Source organism: Onychostoma macrolepis, chromosome 05 (assembly GCF_012432095.1).
Source record: "Onychostoma macrolepis isolate SWU-2019 chromosome 05, ASM1243209v1, whole genome shotgun sequence".
Taxonomy (NCBI): domain Eukaryota; kingdom Metazoa; phylum Chordata; class Actinopteri; order Cypriniformes; family Cyprinidae; genus Onychostoma; species Onychostoma macrolepis.
The window spans coordinates 10661802-10688470 of record NC_081159.1 but is presented as its reverse complement, the minus strand read 5'-3'; the positions used below and the strand labels follow the sequence as shown (position 1 = coordinate 10688470).

Below are 26669 nucleotides of genomic sequence, written 5' to 3'. Positions count from 1 at the left end.
CTTTTAGAAATTATTTTAATATGGCAATTTGACCATGAGTGACTGGTAACTCTGCAGGAACAATAAAGAGAAGTGGATGGTGGAATTTGGAAATTATCCAAACCGGGTCTCCCACACATCTTGTTTATTGTAAAATGATATTCATAAAGTATACTTAAAAAGGAACAGCAGCATTGAAGCAACCCGGCGTTAGGTTCAACAATGGTGAAATTAATTCCACTAACAATTTGTACTGTTAACTTTCTGTTGAAATGACTGTTTGTAGTTTATAGTTAATGAAAACACCTGCCAAGAAAATCAATATAAATGTAAATTAATGTAAAACTCCACGCAACACCCCTGCTGAACACTGCTTTGTTGGGAGTACATCTTTTCTTTTAATAACATATGTTTACACTGACACGTGATAAGCTACTAGACCTAAGCATCAGCCCACATCATAAGGCCCTCAGAGTGTTTGAACAGAGAGATGAAACCTGCTACTGGCAGAAACTGAAATCTATAATGGAAAAGATAGAAAATGATGTGTTTCAAAACATGCCAAGCTCACATGTTTGACGGGAGGGTGGGGGTGGTCATCACTTTAGTATCTATCTACCGCAGCACACACACAGAAGTAACCCATTTAAATTCAACCTTATCATCCTGAGGTTTCACCACAAATTAGCCTGATGAAAAGCACACCTCTTTATTCCACTGTGGCTAGACTAACAGGATGAGAAAGAGCAGTCACAATAATCCAGCCGTGTGGTCTAGGGAAGCCCTCAGCTCTCTAAGACCAAATGCCAAAAAAGAAAGCTAGAGTGTGCAACTTTTTGGATGTTATAGTTCAGTTCTGTCATCATGTACTCAATCCCATGTCATTCAAAATCTGTATGACTTGTTTGGAATTTTGGTAGTTTGAAAATGTATTTTTGTTCATAAAGAAAGTCAGTGAGGTTCAGTGTTGTTTGGACCCCAACATTCCTTAAAAATATATATTTTTTTATTTTCAAATCTGGTGACTCTTTAGATATATATATATATATATATATATATATATTTTTTTTTTTTTTTGTGTGTGTGTGGGGGTACTTCTATATATGTTATATTTGCTTTTTTGAGATATTTTTGCAAAACAGTAAGAAAATACACCTTTTTGTTTTTAGTCATTGTCTTTGCATTTCCAATCTGTGATGCTAGTGGCTCAGAAAGGTATGCGTGAAATGTAGTTAGACCTCGTTTGAACCAAACTTCATCACAGTAAATAATATACTGAAGCAAATCATTCAACAAGTAAATGTGTGTTGTGTGTTAATGTGTTTGAGGACATGATCTGTAGAAATAAGCCTTAAAGGTGATCCTGAAAGAGTTCATAGAATTTAATAAATTCGAAAATGTTACAAACAGCCATCAAGGAGCTGAAGGACTTAGCTTTGATGTTTGGAGGATAAGCTTCCATTCAAACGCAGCCTTGATTTTGCTAAACTTATCTGGCATTAATAAATCAAAGACTTACAATCCTGCTGGTATTTTTGGACATCGAATGCGTATGTAAAATAAATCCCTAAATCCCTATATATATATATATATATATATATATATTTTTTTTTTTTTTTCTCATCTAGGTTTTGGCTTGAGATTAATACATCTTAAATCTTTCAAACGAAGTCATTGCCGATACTCATGTACTGCAACTTACATCAATTTAATTTGAGCTCCTATATGAATTACATTATTTTGGTAGTACCAGCAACTGGTTACAGATTCCTTAATCTTCTCTTTTTAAGTAATGTCCAACAAAACACAAAAACTACTTTGCAAAATAGTAAGTGGGGCATATCTGACATTACACAAAACGGTAACACTTTACAATAAGGTTCATTAATTAACTATATTAGTTAACATGAACTAAGAATGAACAATACTTCTACAGCATTAAGCATAGTTAATGCTATTTTCAGCATTTACTAATGCAATATTAAAATCACAAGTTGTGTTTGTTAACATTAGTTAATGCACTGTGAACTAACGTGAACAAACAATGAACAACTGTATTTTTATTAACTACCATTAACAAAGCTTAATAAACAGTTGAATAAATGAATTGTTCATTGTTCATTCATGTTAGTTAATACAATAATTAATGTTAACAAATGACACCTTATTGTAAAGTGTTACCCACAAAACAAATCACTTTTGAGTACTGCGGGTTTGACACTTGATATCAGTTTATTTTAAACACACACACATTCTGTATACCGCCTGAAATGAAAGAAAAAAGAATAAACAAAAAATCTACAACAACAATTACTTCATTACTTCAGACATCTTAATGACCATGCGATTTCAAATTAGAAAACTATGCTCTAAGCACTCCTCTGCGAACAAATGCTTTATTAGACAAGTCCTAGTCAGACATAGTGTCATCGTCATAGCAGGAGATTGTCACAATCACAAGGATTATGTTTTAATTAATTCAAGTGAGAGAGGCTTAACGCTCTCATTAACGATCATTAACTTGACAAACAAAGACCTGAGAGCACACTACTGACAACAACAAGGGCAAATTATCATTAAGTTAATAGCTACTTCAGAATCAAAATTGGCTAATGTTTGCTTTTACATTTCAAAAATCTGTTGATTTGTTAAAAGAGACATATCATTAGGAAATATATTATTATTATTTCCTAATGATATGTCTCTTTTAACAAATCAAAACTAATAATAAATGATAATAAAAACTTTAATATTTAATCTCTATACAGTACATTAGAGTTCAGCCTACTATGAAAACTTTCTTTCTGATATCAGACACGTTATTTTATACACGTTATTTGTTTGAGGCTCGGAAACGTGTCCCACCAAGTGAAGTGATAGAGAGAACACAGGATAGATGGGCTTCTGTTAATCCTTAACTATTAACTTAACCTAACCACACCAATATTTTTGACACATGGATGAATTTTTTTCAGGCAATCTGTGTTTCCAGATTCCTGTAGGGGACACTGCTACAGACCTTCTAAAAATAGTACACCATCTCTGGATCCAAAAAAAACAAGCAAAAAAGATGTATGTAACCAAAAGGAGTGGATAGATGTTATTTCTGCAAAAGTAAGCTAAAATGATCACCAAACATTCAACAGTGTGCAAATCAAAACTGCCTAGTGTTACAGAGAAAAATGCCAATGCTGGTTAAATGACTAGAGGACTGAAAACTTTGGAGGTGTTGATGGACTTGATCTCAGATAATTTGTTTTAACCATTACTCTGAAATTGACTCAGACACTGTCTTTGACAAAAAGAGGCAATTTTCTCAGCTTTTTGTTTAAAATGTGTTTTGGATGGACCTTACCCACATTAAAGTGTTGATAAAAAAGAATGAATGAAGCAAGAATAAATATATATTTGTTTTGTTTAAACAAAATATTTTCTGGGGTCTTGAAAGATTGTTGAATATAATCAAAAATGCTGGCTCTGGCTGGCAACTTAAAAACATGTTATTCCTGGCTCTGTGTAGCACCTTCTGCTCTGCACATTCTTCCGAAGAAACCCAAACAAGTAGACAAAGTTTGAATGACAAATTGATAAACAGCTAAAAACTAGCTATAAAAAAAAATTCTAACTCACCACTATAGTTAATGAGTGATTTCAGAGCTCCCAGGCCTGAGTGAATATGAATCTCTATGCCTTTAGTTCAATTCAAATCATGACATAAGTGTTCAGTAACCACACAATACACTCATTTAATATTTCAAGCACATCTTCAAAAAACATTCAAATTATGGTACCTTCTTTCTCAGCAGAAAGTATTAAAAGCTTTATCGCTCGCTCAAATGAACGTGGGGGCGTGGGCTATGGTGATGGTGCGTCGCACTGCGGTTTGTGCTGCACATTCACTGTAATTTGCTACAATTAGACCTTGCACCTGCAGTGGGCATTTAATGGCAGACGTGTCTCAGCTCCTTCTTTATTGGAAGAACTCCTGCTCTTTGTTCCATTGTGTTCACAGAAGCATTCGAGACAGATAGATGATCAGGTGGCATTTGGTACTTCAGGTAAACATGGAGACAAATCCAACCTGGCAATAGTGGAGGCCTTTTGAGATGGTCCAGCCACCCTGGATTAAAAGGCAGTTTAAAGTGTGAGACTTTAGATCAGTGAGGGGCAATTAAATCTGTTGTGTGCATGTGTGAGTGTGAGATTGTCAGCGAGCACGAGTGTGTGTGTGTGTGTGTGTATGCTTGTCAGAGCGCGTGCGGGAGAGCAAGAGAGAGAGGATTACCTCAGGGGAAGAGTAGCTAATCCACACAGTCGGGGAGACACAGACACTGAGAGGCTCAAGGTCAGGTAAACAAAACTCTGCCATACCTGACATCAAGATCCCTCAACTAGAAGCCATCAGAGTCAATGAAGTCCTGCTCTCTGACCAAACACTCTCAAGTGAACTATGCTTTACCTGAGACATGTGGACTACTGAAAGAAATATGATTATAAATATGATAAAACTCACACTTTTCCAGAATGCATGTAAGCTCTAATCATACAGAATAATAATGAAGATGTAATACCTTAAGGAAAACCTCATAAATTTCACATGTGAACGCTCTAATTACACGGGCACACTTTTGAATCTGTTAAATTCATGTTTTTCTTTTAACCCTCATGATCTGCTTGTGGTTTAGGAGACCCAACGGGCTTGAAAACAAACTTAATATTTAAGCATAGGGGAGATTCTTAGTCCCCCCCCCCTCCAATCTAACAACTGATTAATTATAAACATAATTTCAAATTGACATCAAAACACAAAAATATGTTACAGTGCCTCCCTGATTTATATATATTTTTTTCTTTAAAAAATTAGTCCCTTGTAAAATTAGTACCTTTATTCACATTTCCCCCCATATTGTAGTTTAGGGCCTTCATATGTATCTGGCCTCCAGAAAAATGTTATTGACATTATTTCTCTTTAGAAATAAAACATGTTTAAATGCAATGAATGACCATGAATAAATGCATTGAATTTTAACATTCTCAGACTCATGCACACATTGCAGCCTGCTAAATAAATTAAATTACAAATATTCAAAGCATCTCCTTTCATCAGAGTATGAAGGTTAATGAGAAAACTACATAATGGATATCAGTCTTGTTTTAAGTTCAAAGTGTACTCTATGATAAAACTGAAAGATATATGAAATAATATATAAAATACCTTTTACTTGCTAAAAAAAAGTATAAACTAAGAATCCGAGGGCAGACAGCATGTAATAGACCGTGTGCAACAGTTTTTTTCTTTTGGATCATGTTTTGATTTTGTTGATAATAAAAATCCATGCATCAAATATGATACGATAGGCTTTACAGGGTCAATAATACCTGTCTACTGGCTTTTGATTGGTTCAGATAATTTGGGATCGCTAAAATTTTAAAAATACAAATATTAAAGTCAATCTCAGTAGACCATAAGGGTTACAGAGGAAATTTTCATTCAAGACATGGCATGCGAAACACAACAGTACCAAAATATGTTTTTGTGAACACTACATATGTGAAATTCATTTCAAACCTGCACAAGGTGGTTTTGTAAAGATCAAACAGAGACAACAATTTTGGAAGGATTTTACAACTCATATCTATTAGTATGCACATGCGGAGGCAGACATAGAGGAGGGATTGTCCTTTGCTGTGGCATTGTCTGCCGTGTGAGTGATGAAGTGCTCTGCTAGCCGGGAGACAGTGGAGGCTTAACCTGATTTAGTGTTCAGAGCACATAGGGCCATTTCCACAGAGCGAGGGGATGGAGGTGGAGTGTGTGTGTGTATGTGTGTGTGACAGTGGTGCATGCGTGTATACATGTCTCTTAAGCTTACAGCCTTCCCCCAATCCACATTCATTGCCATGCCTCTCCCAGAACCGAAAATAACTCCAGAATCTCTCTTGCTTTCTCCACTAGCGAAGGATTTTTAAAAATCTTCCAAGTGTGTCACGCTCCCCTAAAATTACCTCCTAACCCTTTAACAACATCTGCTGTTATAGTTAGTCTCAGGCCAAACTCTGATTGGCCGTGGCCCACGGTCTCGCAACCTTTTTCCTGTTCGGCTCAAAGCAGTTCTCAGTTGGGGGATAATGAGAGAGATGAATAGCACTCCGGCATGAAGGACTGTAACGGTAAGTGCTAAATTGGTTGCCATACATCCAGGGAGCGAGCTAAGGGAAGGGGAAATGGCCTTTCCAGTAGGCGGCAGTGACCCCTACTGCGTGGACACCTGCTCTGAGACGCTCGGATGAGGATTAACCGTGCAGAAGAACAGCGGAGATGGGTGCAGTGGGAGACAGCACTAGAGATGGGGGCTGCAGAGGCTGGAGGTGTACGATAAGAAAAAGAACAGAACTGTTCTTAGTGCAGTTTAGTCTGTTACTATACAAAAGAAGTTTGGAAGTTGGATAACTGAGATTCATGCAAATTCATGAGGCAACTGCTATTGCTTGATTGACAATCAGGCAAAAATAAATAATATCAATACTATTCCATTTCGATACGTGGAGGGAGATTACATCCAAACAATATTGCAGGTCTTCTATAATGTTTACATTGTGTCCACCACAGCAATGAGTCTCATAAATATTCAACAATCCATTTGAATTACTGTAAAATACCATGTAAGAATGAGCCTCATCAAAATTATTTGGCACTTATAGCTTGTTGGACTTCATATCAGCACTCTTGGAATGTTGCCCATCCAGTCAAATGGAAAACCGGGAACTAACTGTTGAATAATACGTTTTAGTTTATCAACTCTGTGTCATTCTAGATATGAATGTTTGCAAAAAGTTATAAATGTACACTGCTGTTAAAAAATTTAGGGACAGTAAGATTTTATGAAAATTATTATTGTTTTTTTTTTTTCTTTTAAAGAAATTAATATATTTATTCAACAAGGACGCATTCAATTGATTAAACATATTTAAGTAAATATATTTATAACTTTGAAATAAATCTTGTTCTTTGGACATTTCTGTTCATCATAAATCTTATCATAAAATCATATCAATGTATCATAATAAATATTATATCAAATATATCTTGAACATCAAATCAGCATATTAGAATGATTTCTCAAATACTGTGTGACACTAAACACTGGAGAAAATTGAGCTTTGACATCACAAGAATAAATTACATTTAAAATATATAAAAAAATAAAACTAAATAACATTTTGCAATATTGCTGTTTTAATAACAGACGTCTTTTCAAAAACATTAAACAAATTACTGACCTCATACATTTGAACAGAAGTGTACATTTACAGAATGACCAGTAATCCGATGGATGCCCATGTGGCTGAAATATGTTTGAGTCAGAGTGTTTCTGCCAGCCAATATTTCCAATTACTCTTAAGGTTCAGATTGTTTCAGTACTACTTGTATTTATGCATTTTATTGGCCATATTTTATCTGAATGGGGAAATAAAGTACACAATTCAAGTATTTTGGAGATGTTTTGTATAATAAGTAAAATAATAAAAATAACATGGTACATATGGAACAGAAGATTTATGTACAGGTTTGTGTATTGTGTACTGTATTTACAACTGTATAAACAAAAATGAAAATGTATTTACATGATATATACTGAAGTGGTGCTCCATTTGTACTTGCCTGCTTTTCAACTGAATGTACTGAATGTGCCAGTAGTAGATGTGAAGCTGATGAAGGTCAGTAGAAAATGCAGTCCTTACAAAAAAATCTATAATATTTGTCATAGCACTTCATACTGTTGGATCTTTAAATTGTTTCAATTCCCTTTTCAGTACGAGAGCTACTACTGGTGCACAACTAGTACAAATGAAATTGCTGTTTAACAATAGCAGATGAATGTTCTGAATCCTACTTTTCTTCTCTCAGTATTACACCAGATGAGATCCGGCACTATATAGTTGAAGCGTGAAGTCTCCGAGGACTTTCACCAAGTGATGATTCAGTAACTCAAATGAAAATGTAATGGTCGTAGGCATTTTATTAATTCATGCAGTTCATATCTATCAAACATCAGGCTGATGCAAAAGGGCTTGTTTCTCAGTGGTCTCAATAAATAATTGTATATATACACAGTTCGTTTTTCCTGCACTGAGCATAGACAAGTGCAGTTTGTTTGCTGACTGAAACCATACTGAGAGTATATCATTAGCTTATCAACTTATCTTTTGCTCAGCTCAGTGGGAAAGAAATAGCTGACGCTAAGCTGGTTTAAGACATAAAAATGACACTCTGTTAACTTTCAGCTCAGCCCAAGCTGCTATGATTTACTAAGTGGCTATTTAAAATAGTGGAACTTGGTCTGGTTTATTCACTATGCGGTACATCCTTAATAACTCAATACTGGGTGTATTTCACCTGAACACAGTACATATATTCAGTGCATCCATTAAATATAATCGAATGAACATGAAACATGACAAGGCTAATTCAGATGTTCTTGTAAGTTCTTTTGAGAAATTAAATAATTTGGTTAGCTTGACACTTTTAATACAACCTGATATATATTGGTCCATTTAAATAACTGCTTAGGAGTTCTTCCCTCAAGACTAAACTTATTACACACCTCATGAAATCAAAATGAGAGTTTTGTGGCTTTTAGTCCATGTCTATTAAGGTTGAGGCCATCTATGTGAGCTACTGTATTGCTGTAAGAGCTCTCTGGACGACCTGAGGAGCTCAAGGCATTTATCGCAGGGCTTTGGTTTATTTCCAACAGGCACATTTTTTCTCAGCCATCTTTTGTTTAACAGGTGCCTGGAGCAGTTGGGGGTCGGGATCTTTCATGGCACTAGCAGACCCCCGAGTTTAATTACATCCTGTGTGTCACACCAAACATCTGTCATGTATGAAAGTTATCTTGAGGCAGGCCCACTTCCAGAATCAAATCACCGAGGGTGCTTCGGCGATGGAATGTATAGGCAGAATTAGAATCTATTAGTCTTTTTGGACATATTTTTTCCCATCCATTGCTATGGTTATCACTATGTCAGTCATTGCAATTATGCAAATGTTTCACATTTATTCCATTATTATAGTTTCAACTGAGGGTGCACTTGCTTTTGTTTAAGTGTGCTTAGGACCCCCACAGAACCGGGTTTGTCCTGAGGTGTGATCCTAAAGTACAATTACAATGACATCTTTATTTAATTACTAAACTTTAAATTCAGTTACTGCCACCATGATCACTACAAAATATTCTCTTTTAAATAAAATACTGTTTATGCCGTACTAGCACAACATTATTCTACCAGATAAATAGCATTTGTGAAAAGTAAGCTGACATGTTTGGGCTGAAAATGATGACAATGGCTTCATTTAAATGCTTGTGCTGCAGTACTACACCAGAGTAAATATTTTGTGGACTGCAGTTGATTAGTTAATGAAACAGGCATTTGTGGAGAAATCCTAGTGTCACAACTGTTTAGTGAATTCACCCCTCAGTATTTTAAAAAGCTGATGGGATGATTCCAGTCTGATGGCCCGGCTGTAGCGATGAGTCCTAATGCAAGTGCAGTGGATGGTGTTTGAGGAATGGGCAGGTTTCTGTACTAACAGGCTTTGGCAGCCTGCCAATGAAGCTCCGGCGGCAGAGATGAAGGCTCGGCTGCAGCACAAAGAGGCAAAAGAAGCACATAAACCTTCAGTGAAGGGGGAGATATGGTGAAAAAAGGCAGGAGAGTAGAAAGGGAAGAAAATGACAGAGATGAGAGGAAACGAAAGAAAGCTGAGAAATGGGCAGGGAGAGAAGTATTGGGGATTCAAGAAAAAGAGAAAGAAATGAGAAGAGTACTGGGGTCAGATGGAAAGGGAGGAAGAAGAAGAAAAAGAGGAGAGTAAAACAGGGAAAACCGATGTGGCAGAACCAGGGGACACAGAGTGGAGCTCTGCCTCAATGGGATTGTAGAACAATAGGAAGAACAATACAATGTCTCTACACTTTGCTCCTTCAATGAGGCTTTATCGCTAAAAAATCACTATATCAATTGATATTTTGGATGGTGCGCTTTCAAAGCGGGAAGAAAACCAACAAACACTTTCTACACACAAAACTAGGTTACCCAGAGAATTGTCAGGTGGTGTGACAATACCGTTCCTGACTATATCTAGGTCATGCCAGAGAGATGAATTTGCTGTAGGTGTGAGGAACAATCAGATTAATTATGAATAAAATGAATTACAATTCCTCATTGGGTACATCAAGGATCAAGTATATATAATATATAATGTGGGTTTTGCCATGCATCTGTCTGTTGCAAATGATCAGTTGTTCTTATTATAAAAAAAAAAGTTTCTAAAACTAAAGTGTATCATTGTTTTGTTAAAATATTTCTACTACTATAAGCCTTTTTGTTTTGAAATACACACACACTGAATATATATAATCATATATAATGTTACTTTCACTGTGAGTCTCCCATTTTGAATCTGTTATTTCAAAAATGTTTCTGTCATTGTTTAATGTTAAAATACTTAAAAAAAGAGTGCTCTGTTATTTGACAAGCCTACATTGCAACACTGGCTCAACCAATGGGGTGATGTGTTTTTTGTTTTGTATTGTTTTCACCAATGGCAGATTAGCAGAGTGTTTCGGAGACCCATTTGAAAAATAACTATTTCTACTCGGCAATTCAAAAATGGCACAATTCGCCCTTAAGGACATTGCCCACTACCTTGTACTCAGAATAAAAATGACCAAACTGTTAAGGGAAGATGATATATTTTTTTAAAACCCCTACATAGATTGCAGCTGTTAGTTTAAGGCAGAAAGGAAAATCAATCATTTTACTAATGAAAACATGACACAGAAACATGAACGGGTACTGTATTTTGTCACCTTCAGTCAAACTGATCACTAGAAACGTATTCAGCAGAGATTATCCAGAAGTCACTTAACTCTAGTAGGTACATATTCCTACCATCCATACTCAAATCTACATCCATGTATGGCTTATATTAAAATGTGGATGTCAAGCCAGCTAATATCTTTTGCTCTGCCACAGTGTTAGTCAATGTAAGTATAATAAGAGCATCCTCTTCTCCCTTCCTTCTCCCCAGTCCTTCAGCTTGTGTTACTCTCAGCTTCCAGACACACCAACATGATTGACAAGTACACTGTAGCATGGCATGAGTGATGTTCACCTGCGTTGTCCAGCCTGCCAAACATTCACGTGGAAAACGAAAAGGTCAGCAGTGATCTATGGGACGTGTGTTTGCCGGCTAGACAGAACAAGACTTCTGGACGAGGACTGATGTTGGAAACCAGGATCACCAACCCATGAAACTCTCTGCTTCAGGCTTTACCCCTGCTGTTTGTTTTCCCTGATGCCTTTAGACAGCTCAGAGATAATAGCAGCTCCAGACACGACAGAATCAGATGGCTGAGAGGAAGTGTGGCCTGCAAGCATATTTTGAAGCAATCTATTCCCCCTCAATACATTAAGTACATGTCCAGAGGAAAGAAAAATGATACAGTTAATGAGATCTGCAATACTGTATGTTAATTGTTTCTCCTACAAAATGAGATTAAACGGAGAGAAATGGAAAATTGATTAAGTCTCCTGCAAACTGTTTACAATTTGTTTAAGCATATTATGGTACAGTACGTATTACTTTGATATTTATACTCTGACTCTCTGAGAGTGTTTAACAGAGGTTTATCAGATTTAAAATATACTGACTTTTCATTTGGTAATATATAGTGTAATTTATATTACCACTCGCAAACAAGTAAACAAAATTAGAAGGCAAATGCACAAGAAAAAAAATGTAAAAATGTCCTTATACATGTGCACAACCTGTTTTTCACACTCGTATTTGTTAGGACTATTCTCTCTCCAGACTGAACAACAAAATCCCTTTCTTGCTATTCTCTTTCTTCTTGTATTGCCACTTAGTGTAGCTGCAGGTTATTTTAAATAATTCATTGTCTGTGCTTGAGGGTGGAGATACAAAGTATTGCTGATCATTCACAGCAACCCTATTAAGCATTTGCTTCCAGCTACACTTCGTCCAGTCAAATAAACTTTCATTAGCAAGCCTCTCGTTATGCTAATGAGAAAAAGAAAAAAATATATTTACATGTTTACCTAGACAGTGATGAAATATCTTTTGAATTACTCGTGTTTCTTTTTTCTTTGAGAAAACATGGAATAAAGAAGGACAAATGTGTTCATAATGTGTGTTTAGAAATGTTAAGTTTTGTTTAAAAGTAGTAAAATGTTAAATGTATCATGCCCCCGAAACATCTGAAAGTGTGAATCCTATGGCAATAATCACCTTTACTTTAAAGTCATATGTGTGAACAAACATGTGATAAAAGATGCCACAAAACATCTGCTTCTCATTCTAACAATCACAGGGAGCATTTTAGTGACATGTTGCAGAAAATCCCTGTTATGTAGGGTTACATGAGAGCAAACGTAGTGGAGCTAAATGCTTTATTTTGGTAAAAACAAGAACAAAAACAAGGACTGGTTAGTATGACCCTGTTGGAAAAACAAAATGCTGTACATACATGGTAGTCAGATGAATGGGAAGCTTTCTCAAGGTATTAACTCCTTGGTACGCAACAATTAACAAACAAGAAACATCTGGGTACAAATGACAGGAGGGATCAAGCAACAGAAAGATGATGAACATGGGAGACAGAAACAGTACAAGACTTGAAGATGAAACAAAAGCATTAATTAAAACCTTAAAAAAAAAATAAAAAAACACAAGAACCCAAAGAATCCTTAAAGCCATTACAAACAAACACTCAAAATCATTACAAAATTAATCTTTCACAAACAACTTTCATCTTTAAGATGAAAGAGCACAAATGGAATAGACATCTTGGTGACATACCCATAAAATCAGGGTGTCGTCAGAAGGAATGTGCAAAGTAACTATTTTTAATATATTTTAAAATTTTACTTTTTCCTATAACGCAAAGCTCAATTTTCAGCAACCTTTACATCAGACTTCAGTGTGACATGATCCTTCAGAAATCATTCTAATATGTTGATTTTGTGCTTAAGAAATATTTCTTCTTATTATCAGTGTTGAAAACTGTCGTGCTGCTTAATATATATATATATATATATATATATATATATATATATATATATATATATATATATATATATTTATTTATTTATTTATATATATATATATATATATATATATATATATATATATATATATATATATATATTTTTAGAAATGCACTAACACTAAATTAAGTTTGAAATAAGTAAGATTATTATTTTTTTTTTTTGCAAGGATGCATTAAGTTTATCAAGTGTCAAATACATTTTTAAAGTTATAAAAGTTTATTATTATTATTATTATTTTAAACTTTTGAATGTTCTATTCATCAAATAAGTTTGGGGAAAAATATAATGTTTTTTTTTCTAAATAAATAAAAAGTTACACTGAAGACTGAAGTAATGGCATGCTGAAAATTCAGCTTTGCCATCACAGGAATAAATTACATTTTAAACTGTACTATTATTTAATAATATTACTGTTTTTAATCAAATACACACATTAGAGAGCAGACTTCTTTCATAAACATTAAAAAATTAAATTATTCCAAACTTTTGATCCACAGTGTAGACTATACAGGTGCTGGTCATATAATTAGAATATCATCAAAAAGTTGATTCATTTCACTAATTCCATTCAAAACGTGAAACTTGTATATTATATTCATTCCTTACACACAGACTGATATATTTCAAATGTTTATTTCTTTTAATTTTGATGATTAGAGCTTACAGCTCATGAAAGTCAAAAATCAGTATCTCAAAATATTAGAATATTACTTAAGACCAATACAAAGAAAGGATTTTTAGAAATCTTGGCCAACTGAAAAGTATGAACATGAAAAGTATGAGCATGTACAGCACTCAATACTTAGTTGGGGCTCCTTTTGCCTGAATTACTGCAGCAATGTGGCGTGGCATGGAGTCGATCAGTCTGTGGCACTGCTCAGGTGTTATGAGAGCCCAGGTTGCTCTGATAGTGGCCTTCAGCTCTTCTGCATTGCTGGGTCTGGTGTCTCTCATCTTCCTCTTGACAAGGTTCAGGTCAGGCGAGTTTGCTGGCCAATCAAGCACAGTAACACTATGGTCATTGAACCAGCTTTTGGTACTTTTGGCAGTGTGGGCAGGTGCCAAGTCCTGCTGGTAAATGAAATCAGCATCTCCATAAAGCTTGTCAACAGAAGGAAGCATGAAGTGCTCTAAAATTTCCTGGTAGATGGCTGCGTTGACTGTGGACATCAGAAAACACAGTGGACCAACACCAGCAGATGACATGGCAGCCCAAATCATCACAGACTGTGGAAACTTCACACTGGACTTCAAGCAACATGGATTATGTGCCTCTCCACTCTTCCTTCAGACTCTGGGACCTTGATTTCCAAATGAAATGTAAAATTTACTTTCATCTGAAAAGAGGACTTTGGACCACTGAGCAACAGTCCAGATCTTTTTCTCCACAGCCCAGTTAAGATGCTTCTGACGTTGTCTCTGGTTCAGAAGTGGCTTGGTAGCCCTTTTCCTGAAGAGGTCTGAGCTCGGTGACTCTTGATGCACTGACTCCAGCTTCAGTTTTCTCCTTGTGAAGCTCTCCCATGTGTTTGAATCGGCTTTGCTTGACTGTATTCTCAGCCTTGCGGTCATCCCTGTTGTTTGTGCACCTTTTCCTACCCAAATTCTTCCTTCCAGTCAACTTTGCATTTAATATGCTTTGATACAGCACTCTGTAAACAGCCACACCTTTCAGTAATGACCTTCTGTGACTTACCCTCTTTGTGGAGGCTGTCAATGTTCGTATTCTGGATCATTGCCAAGTCAGCAGTCTTCCCCATTATTGTGGTTTCAAAGAACAAGAGATACCCAGAATTTATACTGTAGGGATGGTCATTTATTCAAACTCAAATGTAAATATTCTAATATTTTGAGATACTGATTTTTGACTTTCATGAGCTGTAAGCTCTAATCATCAAAATTAAAAGAAATAAACATTTGAAATATATCAGTCTGTGTGTAATGAATGAATATAATTGTGGCAGTGCATATAGGTCTAACAGACCCCAAGATCACAATTAGTTTAATCCGACTACGCCACCCTGGTGGAGCGCCAGGGAAATACTCCCAGAAAGGACACAGGTAAGTTTTACCAGTTGGAGGCAAGGAAATAAGATCTAGTGAGACATGAGTGTCAATACAAAAATACACTTTATTATAATAATATCAATAAAATGTTCTCTCTCCAGAAACACACCACCAGATTATTAAAATAACTCCAGGGCCAGGCTTAGTGGGAACAGGGCAGGCCGGCTGCAACTCGGGAGGTCATCCAAACCCACCTAAATTCACACCACAGCAAACACACACACAGTAAAGCAAATTGTACCAACACACACACACACACACACAATACCCCGTGAGACACACCATGGAAGGAAAGCGACTAGCCTCCCCTGCTCCACACAGAGTCCTCACTGGCTCCTGGAGGCAGAAATGAAAAACATTAACCAAAAATTATAAAAAAAGAGAATTATAAAGAATGAAAAACAATCAGACTAAATTTACAGACACTAGTCGTAGGGACTCCAATACGCCGGCCTCCTAAGTGCACAAAATGCAGTGAGAGTAAGTCACAGTGCCTGGATGACACCAGAAGTACAAAACAAATGAAGTAAAGAATGTGGATTCTTTACGATGACGTAATACAATATATGACACAGAAATGTAAAGGAACAGTTATGAAGCTGCAGAACAACCACAAGTAACACAAAACAAAAAAAGTTAACGCTGTTATAAAAGAAACCCAAAGTACAAAAAAAGAAAAACCACAGCGCAATGCGCAAACGAAATTATACTAACAAAAACTAAATCAAAATAAAACAGATAGGTGGCCTGGCAAAGGCACAGAGATCGGCCCAAACGACCCGCCAAACCGCGAAGCCGTAAGCAATGACGTACCACAGGTCCGTTTTCAAAACGAAAACAAAAAATGTCCATAAGCAAAACAGCAGCGGCGTCACAGTATCTTCACCAAGAGATCAACTTAGAGACGGTGATGTTTCATTCCCCCTTTTACCTTTAACAAAAACAAATGTTAAACTAAATCTACTAAGTCCCGTTTGCAGGAAAAGGAAACAAAACGTACTTACGGTTAGGGTTGAACGAAAACCAGCGCAAAGCTATATGGTTACTCCAACAAGTGTGACTCAACTTACCAGACAGCATTCACGCATCCGCTTGTGTCACCATTACTGGGAGCAACACAAAATAAATACCACCATCACAAGCGACCGAAAAATGTAATACGAGCACGAAACATACCTGTAAATAAACTCCGCCACACACTTGCCGCAATATCGATGCCACCAGCCCCACTCTAAAATCAGACTATAAATAACGCGGATTAACTTCGCTCCATTCACAGCAATAGTCAATTCGGGCCTTACCCTACCTGACGCAGTGAGGAACGAAAAAGGGAATGCCAGGAAGAGGAGAGCCGGAATCAACCGGACACCACACTACCCCTCAAAATAAGAGTCCTTACGTAGTAGGGCTGCTTACATCTCATTGGTCCACCAATCAGATCCAAACCGGGCCAAAAACAGATAACACTAACCCTGCTACATAATATACAAGTTTAAATTTTTGAATGGAATTAGTGAAATAAATCAACTTTTTGATGATATTCTAATTATATGACCAGCACCTGTATATTGAGGGGTGAGAACCAAAAAGGTGTACGTGACATTTCACCAACTTTACAGGAGAGCCAAAACAAAAATTTTACCATAGTTTGATCTGACTTTGTGTACTGATTTCAATTGTTTATAATAAAAAAAATTTACACTCATGGATGACAGTATTTTTGCCAGTAGAAAGAGCTCATTAAGGGCTTTCATTTGATATACAGTGAGGAAAATAAGTATTTGAACACCCTGCTATTTTGCAAGTTCTCCCACTTAGAAATCATGGAGGGGTCTGAAATTGTCATCGTAGGTGCATGTCCACTGTGAGAGACATAATCTAAAAAAAAAAATCCAGAAATCACAATGTATGATTTTTAACTATTTATTTGTATGATACAGCTGCAAATAAGTATTTGAACACCTGAGAAAATCAATGTTAATATTTGGTACAGTAGCCTTTGTTTGCAATTACAGAGGTCAAACGTTTCCTGTAGTTTTTCACCAGGTTTGCACACACTGCAGGAGGGATTTTGGCCTCCTCCACACAGATCTTCTCTAGATCAGTCAGGTTTCTGGCCTGTCGCTGAGAAACACGGAGTTTGAGCTCCCTCAAAGATTCTCTATTGGGTTTAGGTCTGGAGACTGGCTAGGCCACGCCAGAACCTTGATATGCTTCTTACAGAGCCACTCCTTGGTTATCCTGGCTGTGTGCTTGGTCATTGTCATGTTGGAAGACCCAGCCTCGACCCATCTTCAATGCTCTAACTGAGGAAGGAGGTTGTTCCCCAAAATCTCGCAATACATGGCCCCGGTCATCTTCTCCTTAATACAGTGCAGTCGCCCTGTCCCATGTGCAGAAAAACACCCCAAAGATGATGCTACCACCCCATGCTTCACAGTAGGGATGGTGTTCTTGGGATGGTACTCATCATTCTTCTTCCTCCAAACACGTTTAGTGGAATTATGACCAAAAGTTCTATTTTGGTCTCATCTGACCACATGACTTTCTCCCATGACTCCTCTGGATCATCCAAATGGTCATTGGCAAACTTAAGTCGGGCCTGGACATGTGCTGGTTTAAGCAGGGGAACCTTCCGTGCCATGCATGATTTCAAACCATGACGTCTTAGTGTATTACCAACAGTAACCTTGGAAGCGGTGGTCCCAGCTCTTTTCAGGTCATTGACCAGCTCCTCCCGTGTAGTTCTGGGCTGATTTCTCACCTTTCTTAGGATCATTGAGACCCCACGGTGAGATCTTGCATGGAGCCCCAGTCCGAGGAGATTGACAGTCATGTTTAGCTTCTTCCATTTTCTAATGATTGCTCCAACAGTGGACCTTTTTCACCAAGCTGCTTGGCAATTTCCCCGTAGCCCTTTCCAGCCTTGTGGAGGTGTACAATTTTGTCTCTAGTGTCTTTGGACAGCTCTTTGGTCTTGGCCATGTTAGTAGTTGGATTCTTACTGATTGTATGGGGTGGACAGGTGTCTTTATGCAGCTAACGACCTCAAACAGGTGCATCTAATTTAGGATAATAAATGGAGTGGAGGTGGACATTTTAAAGGCAGACTAACAGATCTTTGAGGGTCAGAATTCTAGCTGATAGACAGGTGTTCAAATACTTATTTGCAGCTGTATCATACAAATAAATAGTTAAAAAATCATACATTGTGATTTCTGGATTTTTTTTTTTAGATTATGTCTCTCACAGTGGACATGCACCTACGATGACAATTTCAGACCTCTCCATGATTTCTAAGTGGGAGAACTTGCAAAATAGCAGGGTGTTCAAATACTTATTTTCCTCACTGTATATATCTCCATTTCACCAAAAATGTCACTTACACTCTTCTGGTTCTCAGGAATGGCAGATTATTATTAGCAGTCCTGTTTTGCATTAGGCTTACTAACACGGCAGAACACATTCTCGTGATTTTTTATTATTTTTTTTTATTTTAGTTTTTAAAGAGTGTACATGTGTGAGAGATTGAATTTAAGTTGGTTCTCTGTTAAGTTTGCAGGGCTAAACTTCCAAGAAGTCTATAATCAGAAGCATCTGTGATCAATGGAACTTCAGTATTCCTCCATGTTTTCACCTTTATATTTTCAAAAAAAACATTAAATATAAATCTCTACACTTTTAGCGCATATGTCACTGAGTCATCTGTGCCATATGTGTACTCACTATCTATAAGATGTCATTCTCAGGACTTGTTAAAATGTTTTATGAGGTTTTACATTTAGAGAGTATGTGAATACTCCTTTTATTAATGAGGTGTTTGTACTCAAATATGACATGTGAAACAGAACCTGATGCTTTCCAGATAATTTGTAGGGCATTATCTATTGCACAGTACAAAACACAGGAAATATGACTAGCATGGTCCATCTCCAATGAATGTTTTCTGTGCTGTCAAGGGTTTGATTGTCTGTTTTCCTGGTTTTCCACTGTGTTAGTGGGTTGTGATGTGTGTGGGCTGTGGGTTCAGGAATGGGATCGTAATCTGGATCTCCAGATGAGTTGGGCTTCCACATAGTGCTGGATCATTGAGCTCTGTGGGAAGGCCACCCAGATTGTGAAAGAGCTGTGATGAGAATAAGAGTTGTTGGTGTACTGCTAATGTTTAAATAATAATATTAATAATAAAACACTGTTTATGTTAATATGACAAGTATGTCAAGACTGAGCTTCCGTATTTAATTCACTGTGGTAATCACTGATGAAGCACTTCTACAGTATTGAGTCCATTGCTTGGGTTTGTACAACAGTAGCTCTCGGAGTCTAATTTCAGCACAGAAGCACACTTCAACCAAAGGTCTCTGTGTATTACTGTGGGAGAAAATAATGTGAAGGACATCGGCCTTTATCCATCAGACTCTCAATTATAAGATTGAGGAAAAGGTGTTTCCCTGTGAACAGGAAATTGGCTATCATTTTGTAAATAAAGTAGACAACATACCAATTCAAGCTTTGAAAAAGCCTATAAATCCACTTTAAAAAAAAAATAATAATTTCCCAATTAATGCAAATTTACCTCATCCAATAAATAAATAAATAACTCTACAAAAACAGACCTCAGGCACAATGACTAACACTTGTGTGCTGTTTTTAATTAGCAGAGGTTCTACTCCCAACCTCGTGTTTTTTTTGTATTATTATTATTATTATTAAATTTTTTGTTTTGTTTTGTTTTGAAAAAAAAAAATGTACTGTTAGGTAACATAAATGTACTTCATGAGGAAATATAGAAACTAACCCAAACCATGTAGGATGTGAATCACATCACAACTTAAAAAAGGCAAAAAGACTAAGGTACAAGAATGAAGAAAAGAACTACAATCCCATCAAACGGTGTGAAAGATAAGAGACATATAGAACTATTTTTAAAGGAGTTGATGTATATAAACAATATATTTTGTACTAATTGCAAAACACAAATGTTTAAGTAGCTTGAGAACATAGGGAGACCTACTCCTACTACATCATTTACACTGCTTTATGGGAGCAGATGGGTGCTACAGAGTGCTTTTGGCATGAATCTCTGATTGGTAGAGATTTTATTTGCAGAATCATGGGTAATCTTATAAAAGGAATTCCACTGAACATGATTATTTATTAAGAAAATAAGAGATAATTAGAAGAAATAATGCAGACTGCTCAAGGAAAAACAAACAAAAAAACACTTACACATAAAAAAATCTATAACACCGATTAACAACCTTGTGGCTCAAAGATGTCGGTAAAAATTTTTAAGTTATTGTTAAAAATCAGTTCCCATATGGAGGAACTGAATGAGATTTTTACTTCTGGAGTGCAAATGCTGCACGCATACATGCATATCTTCCATTAGTCAAACAAACAGACAGTCCTGTCCCAAACTCACACCACTGGTTGAGCCAGTGTTTTAGTGTCAGTTTGATCAAGGTGCTCAAACAAAAAGAATAATTCCTGTTAGAAAACAAACAAAAACCTTTAAAACCAGCCTATGATGGCTTGCTTTTTTAGCTGGATTAAGCAGATTTCCTAGTCTGGCCAACCTGGCATTCAACTGGTTTCCCAGCCTGACCAGCTGACAAGTGACCAAGTGCCTTACAAATCAGAAATCCTGTAAAGGTTCAGGTAAATCAATTTAAAATTTACCTATAGTTTTATAGTTGTTTCTGCTTATTAGGCTGGGATCCGAGAAAGTATTTTAACATCGAAAAAATGAGACACTTCACCTTTAAAGAAAGTCTAGTAATAATGGTAACCTTTGAGTTTTCAGAAGAGGCAGTGAAAAGTACACAGAGTGACACAGAGAGACAGACACACACACACCCACCTCTTCTCTCTCCCTCTCTCTCTCTCTCCCTCTCTCTCTCTCTCTCTCTCTGTCCCTCACAGTGGTGCCTACAGGCATGATCCTATTTATTACCAGAGTAGAGGGAGCAGTTTGTGTCTGGCTCTGAGGGGGTGATGAGGTAGAGGCTGAGCTGAGAGCTGTGTGAGGACAAACTCTCACCGACATGCCTGCATATCTCCACTCCGTATGCTCTCAGTCACAATCACAATGTGGATCCAGGTAAACATTCCCACACATTCTGGCAGATGTGCCTCTGAAAACCAACAGTAATGCATACGGCACAGTATAAACACAATACTGGCACAATTTAGGCTATTAAAAAGATTGAAGAAGTTCAATGAAGAGAGTAAAGAGATGCTTTGGTTGCAGCCGTACCCATCTGCTTAACTTAAACTTCAAAGTAAGGAGCTCACAGCAGGCATTTACAGAACTTGTTGTTTGTATTTGTGTGGGATTAGCCAAGATTGTTTTAATGCATCTGAGACTGAGAAGCGGCAAGATCTGGTTCCATCCCGACATCATCTGCAAACTGTACAAAAAAAAAACATATTCACTAGCATATTCCCTACAGACACACTGCCATATTTCTTTTAAACCCACCAGGCAGCCAAAAAAACAAGCCACACAAGCTCCTGTCAATACTTAATCAAATACAGATCAAGTCCAAAAACCTTGCACATGTACCCTCAATCCAAATCAATCACCGTAACAGCTGGAATATTTCGTAAGAAGCTGAAGATTGCTTATCGATCAAAGTACAAATTAAATCACCCAAAAGACTTCTTGCTAAGATATAAAAGTGCTGGCATCTCTCGAGTATTAGCCAAAGCGTAGTCCAATCCACTCAAGATGCCCCTGCTTGAAAAGCTTTATTTAAAATATTTATTTCAACAGCAGTGTTTGCAATGACATGTGATATATCCCACATATCTGGCCTGTATTGGATTTGATGAACTTTCTGCAAACACATTCTTCAATCATTAAGAAACAAAGCTAAAAATACAGTTCTGCATGCTAAAGTTCTTCAGATTTAATAACCTTGACAGAAACAGAACAAAGCTATCATTAATTGTTTTGAGCATAACAGTGCAGAACAGAGAATCTAGCTCTTGGCCATCGTGTTAAAAGAATATGAAAAACAAATAAAACAACAGTAGTACATTTAAATAGAGACTAAATGAAGAGATCATCTTCAAGATTCAGTTTCAGCTTTTATTTAACTTTTACGCTCTAAAGAAGATTTTACGGGTTCATCAAGTTTGTCAAAATTATTCATCCTTGATCACTTTTAGTTAGCTTTGACGAAACTCCTCTCAGCTAGCACATCTTTTCGAAGTGACTAGCAGCCTTCTCACCTGACCTGAATTCAGCGCGCTGATTCGCTAAAATGGACTTGTTGGATTCTGTTCACAAACAATAAGGGTGCTTCTCAGCTTTTGCTGTAAAACGCAAACTTGCGATTCCTTCAAAGTGGACAATGCTGGCTTTTTGACAAAAAGCGGAATAATTGACGACGGGCCGTTGGATTATTAGAAAAATAATGCACACCAGAGGTGGTGATGCGGTCACGACACGAAGCGGAGTGGCCGTTACACCTCGGGTGTGCATTATTTTTCTAATAATTCAACGGACCGAAGTCAATTATTCCGCTTATACTACGGTTGCCACACCTCAAGAAATCGATCAGATTATATATTTCAAGGCATTCGTCCAGTATTTCTACTTAAATCGCTATTGTGAGTAGGATTATTTATTCCGCATTTCATCCAACGCCTCTGTTGCTAATTCCAAAACGTCATTTTAAACCTAGTAACGGAGGCTTGAGCAGTTGATAGCAGACTAATGCAGTTAATACAGTTAATAACCAAGTTATGAGAGAGAGAGAGAGAGAGAGAGAGAGAAAATTACCTCTGCGCGTCTCTCAATAGTGTTCGGCAGCAATGTCTCTAGTTATAGTGAAACTTAGTTAATTTTCTTCACAAACAGCACCGTTGTTGTTACCTCGCTTGTGAGAAGTCATGTAGTTTTGAAGTTGTTTACTGATAAAATCATCAGAGTAGCGCTAACAACATTAGCGCGGTGTATGCTAGTGTGCGCAAACTGTAAGTGTTATGTATGTGCGGTCTGTGAGGGAGAGAGAGAGCGGGAGAGATGGAGTATGTGCTTTCCGTACATAATAAAGCGTAATTTTGTGGCAAAAACATGAGCATGATCTGTCGTTTTTATCCTTTGTTTACTATATTTATTTGTTTGGCCAGTGTCGTTGTGGGTTTTGGTTATTTTGCTGTTGTAAGACCTTTGAAATAACAGAAATCATTTGGTGAAGTGATATGGTCATGTAATGTGGTCAAGAGCTGCCTGGAACTACGTTCGCCGTGCGTTTCCCTGAAAATAATTGCACACCTTAGAACGTTCATCAGCCAATCAGATTCAAGCATTCAACGGCCCCGTAGTATAAGTGGAGAATAATGCACAGCAGTCAGTTCTTTTTTTTTTTTTTTTAAAGTGGCGTTTATAGGTTTTTGCACTTCTCTCTTCAAATATACATCTATTATCTTTAGCTTCATTTTTCACACATTTTAAACATCATTCTTGAATTCTTATTTATTCATTTTATATATTCTTAAATGGTTCATTGTAACTTAAACGTAAACTTTTTTTCATGTGTATCTAAAGCACTTCAAATGGCTATTGAGTAGGGATGTAACAATATCAAAATCTCACGATACGATAATATTGCGATATGAAGTCCACAGTACGATATTTATTGCAATATTTTTAAAAAGAAAGAAAAAAAAGACAAATGAAGAATTGGGGGGGAAAAAAATAAAAAAGTACATTTTAAAGTTAAATTATTCTATCTAATGCACTTTGAAAATGTTCCTAAGAAAACTTAAGTTTTAAAAAAACTAAAATAAATAAATAAATAAATCAGTGAATTGACTTGTACCTGAACTTTAAAGAGGACTCAACCCTCTTTTTATTTGTGATATACTGTCTCAGTTTAAATTACATTCACACTGGCGTTTTAGGAAGCCAAACTAATTAGAATATAATAATAACAATAATAACAATGACAGTAATAGCCACATATTGTAAAACAATTGCACTGTAAAATAAATGAAAATGAATATTTCATAGGTATATTACTTTTTGCTTTATACTACAGTAGGGAAATTACAATACTTTCCTAATTTCTACACTTGAAAGAGATATTTTGAATTTGGACTGCATTTAAACCGCTAGCTATCAGCAATTCATACTGCACTTTTAAGCTTTTATTTTGATGGAAACAGCAGTAGAGCTTTTATTTTGAAGGAAAACTCCAGCTTCAGTGAAAACATGCTTACAAAAACATGTCTTGCTACAAATCTGATGAAATGCTGTAATCATCTGCCGCGAAATAAAGCGTAATTGGTGGCCGTTGCGCTCCCAAATGTGTGCTAAACTCACAGCAAATGCAATAAACGAGTTCACTGCATTTATTCACTGTGAAAGGAGCCGTTCTGAGGCACGGAACACCGGATCATGAGCTAATCACAGGAACGAAGTGTGCGCTTCCCTTTGAAATGCACAGCAAAAACAGACTTGATGAAGGGATTAAGCCATATTGTGCTTTCAGTTTTAGTTGGACAGATACTGTGTCAAAGCATAATGGCCCAAAACACAACTTTAAATAGCTTTTATGTTTAAATATGTTTTAAAAAGTAAACTTTTTTTGCCCGGAAGACCTACTGTTTAATATTGTCATGTGACCACGATAATATCGAGACAGTTTTGCTATCACGATATCACAATATTAAAAATATTGTTACATCCTATTATATGAAATGCACTATATAAACTACTCTAATTAAACATGCAATGTGGCAAATGAAAAAGCTATCTTTTCAATTTTAACCGTTTAATTTTTGTTGTTGTTTGTTTTTGTCCTAACCTGCTGCCCAGCACTACATGTTCTTGGCTGCTTAATTTCTATTTCAAAAATGTAGTAAAATAAATAAATAAGAGCTATGAAATCAAACACTATGAAATGTGAACAAAGAGAGATTGCTTGTGGATTCTTGTAGCTGGAATCTTGCCCGGTCAACAGTACAAAGATGAATGTTTAAATAATATTAATAATGTTTATCATGGCATTGTATTGTTTACCGTTCTAAACAGGAGGACTGTTTAGGCTTGCACAAGTGAGAATGAGAGCTGGCTGAGTGAAGTAAACACAATTGGAATCCAAGGAGCTTTCAGTGATGACATGAACAAGGCAATACGTGGCATATCACATCAAAGGCTTATAATCACTGGGTTCCAAGACATGATTTGGGGCTTGTTAGCATTATAACCAATACCAGTAATAAGAGCAAATGCGCGCTGATTCTCCTCTCCTCGTTTTCCAGTCTGACAATATCCACATGCTTCTTTGCCTGCCAATAGCTTGTCGTGACATGCTATTATAATAATTGGCCGTTCGCTCTTCATCCTCGGTTGGCCTGCCAATCTGTCCATTGACACAGTGGGAGCATGGCAGCCCATCATTCCAGTAATGACAACACAGTAGAGATTCAAGCTGGATTTCACCAATAATAGTGATGATGGTAATAAAGTTAACCGATCAGCGGGCCTCATCATCCTAGAGAGTTCACAAAAACGGACAGTAACTAAGTTTCAAAGAATTCACAACTGACAACAAAAATCTGAATGTGCATGAGTTCGGACAAAATGTGAAATACTGTTAAAAGAAATAAACGAAACTAACTCTCATGTCGTTACAAACTCATGTCATTACAAAGTTATTTTGAAGAAGAGTGTAGGTGAAAAAAACGCCACAGAGTGTTATCAGACATGAAACTATAGCACACTGTAAAAATAAATAAATAAACAAACAAATAAATCAAATCATATTAAAACATCTAAAACACTACATATTCACAGCTTTAAAAAAAAAAAAAAAAAAAATTTACGGCTTTAATCATACAGACATTTGCATAGGTGCACTTAACCAAATACAATAGTTATGTATGTGGTACTGTACAGATCAAAATTTAAGTTGTTAATCGCTGAAAATCTTATCCCGATTAACTCTGTGAAGGTGCGCATTTTTTATTGAAATGCAAATCACCTGAAAACACAGTATGTCACAATTTATGATGAAGTAGGTGAGAGCCAGTGAGTGCAGGTGTAAAACTTGTCTTGAAGCTTTGAGGCGTCAGTTTTTGCATGTTTAACAAACATGGGGGTTTGAACGTTTAGTCACTGCTGATGAAGGTCACTGAATAAAGGCTAAAGATAAAATAGTTAAACAATTACAAAAATGTTATTGACTTTAAGGTTTTAAAGTATAGTCTTGTTTAACATTATTAGTTGGCAGCAGAAGTGAATGAAATGTTATAATTTCATATTAAGTAAATAAGTAACCGCACTTTTGGTAAAAACACATGTGAATATTCATGAGATTGTTGTTGTTGTTTTTTTTTTTTGTTTGTTGTTTTTTTGTTTTCTCTGAGAGTGTATTAAAATAGTTTAAACTTTTCAAATAAATTTTTCATGTTGATTTATTTATTTATTTATTTGGCATGTAGCTGTGTAATGAGCGAGACCGTGT

At 36.4% G+C, this 26669-nt stretch overlaps 1 protein-coding gene and 1 long non-coding RNA gene across 9 annotated transcripts in view; both read right to left on the bottom strand.

The window, feature by feature from the left end:
• The window catches only part of edil3a (EGF-like repeats and discoidin I-like domains 3a), a 206495-nt gene that overhangs the window by 96986 nt on the left and 82840 nt on the right, over positions 1-26669 (bottom strand). The window lies entirely within an intron of this gene.
• On the bottom strand, positions 15209-16551 carry LOC131541140 (uncharacterized). 4 transcript variants are annotated; one of them, XR_009271409.1, is made up of 7 exons: positions 16493-16551; positions 16363-16428; positions 16191-16292; positions 16000-16117; positions 15607-15642; positions 15469-15522; positions 15209-15380 (listed from the first exon to the last, which is right to left on the bottom strand). It is a non-coding gene; the product is annotated as an uncharacterized LOC131541140 (long non-coding RNA). The 4 variants fall into 4 exon arrangements; XR_009271408.1 differs by having other exon boundaries at positions 16257-16292; XR_009271407.1 differs by having other exon boundaries at positions 15607-16117.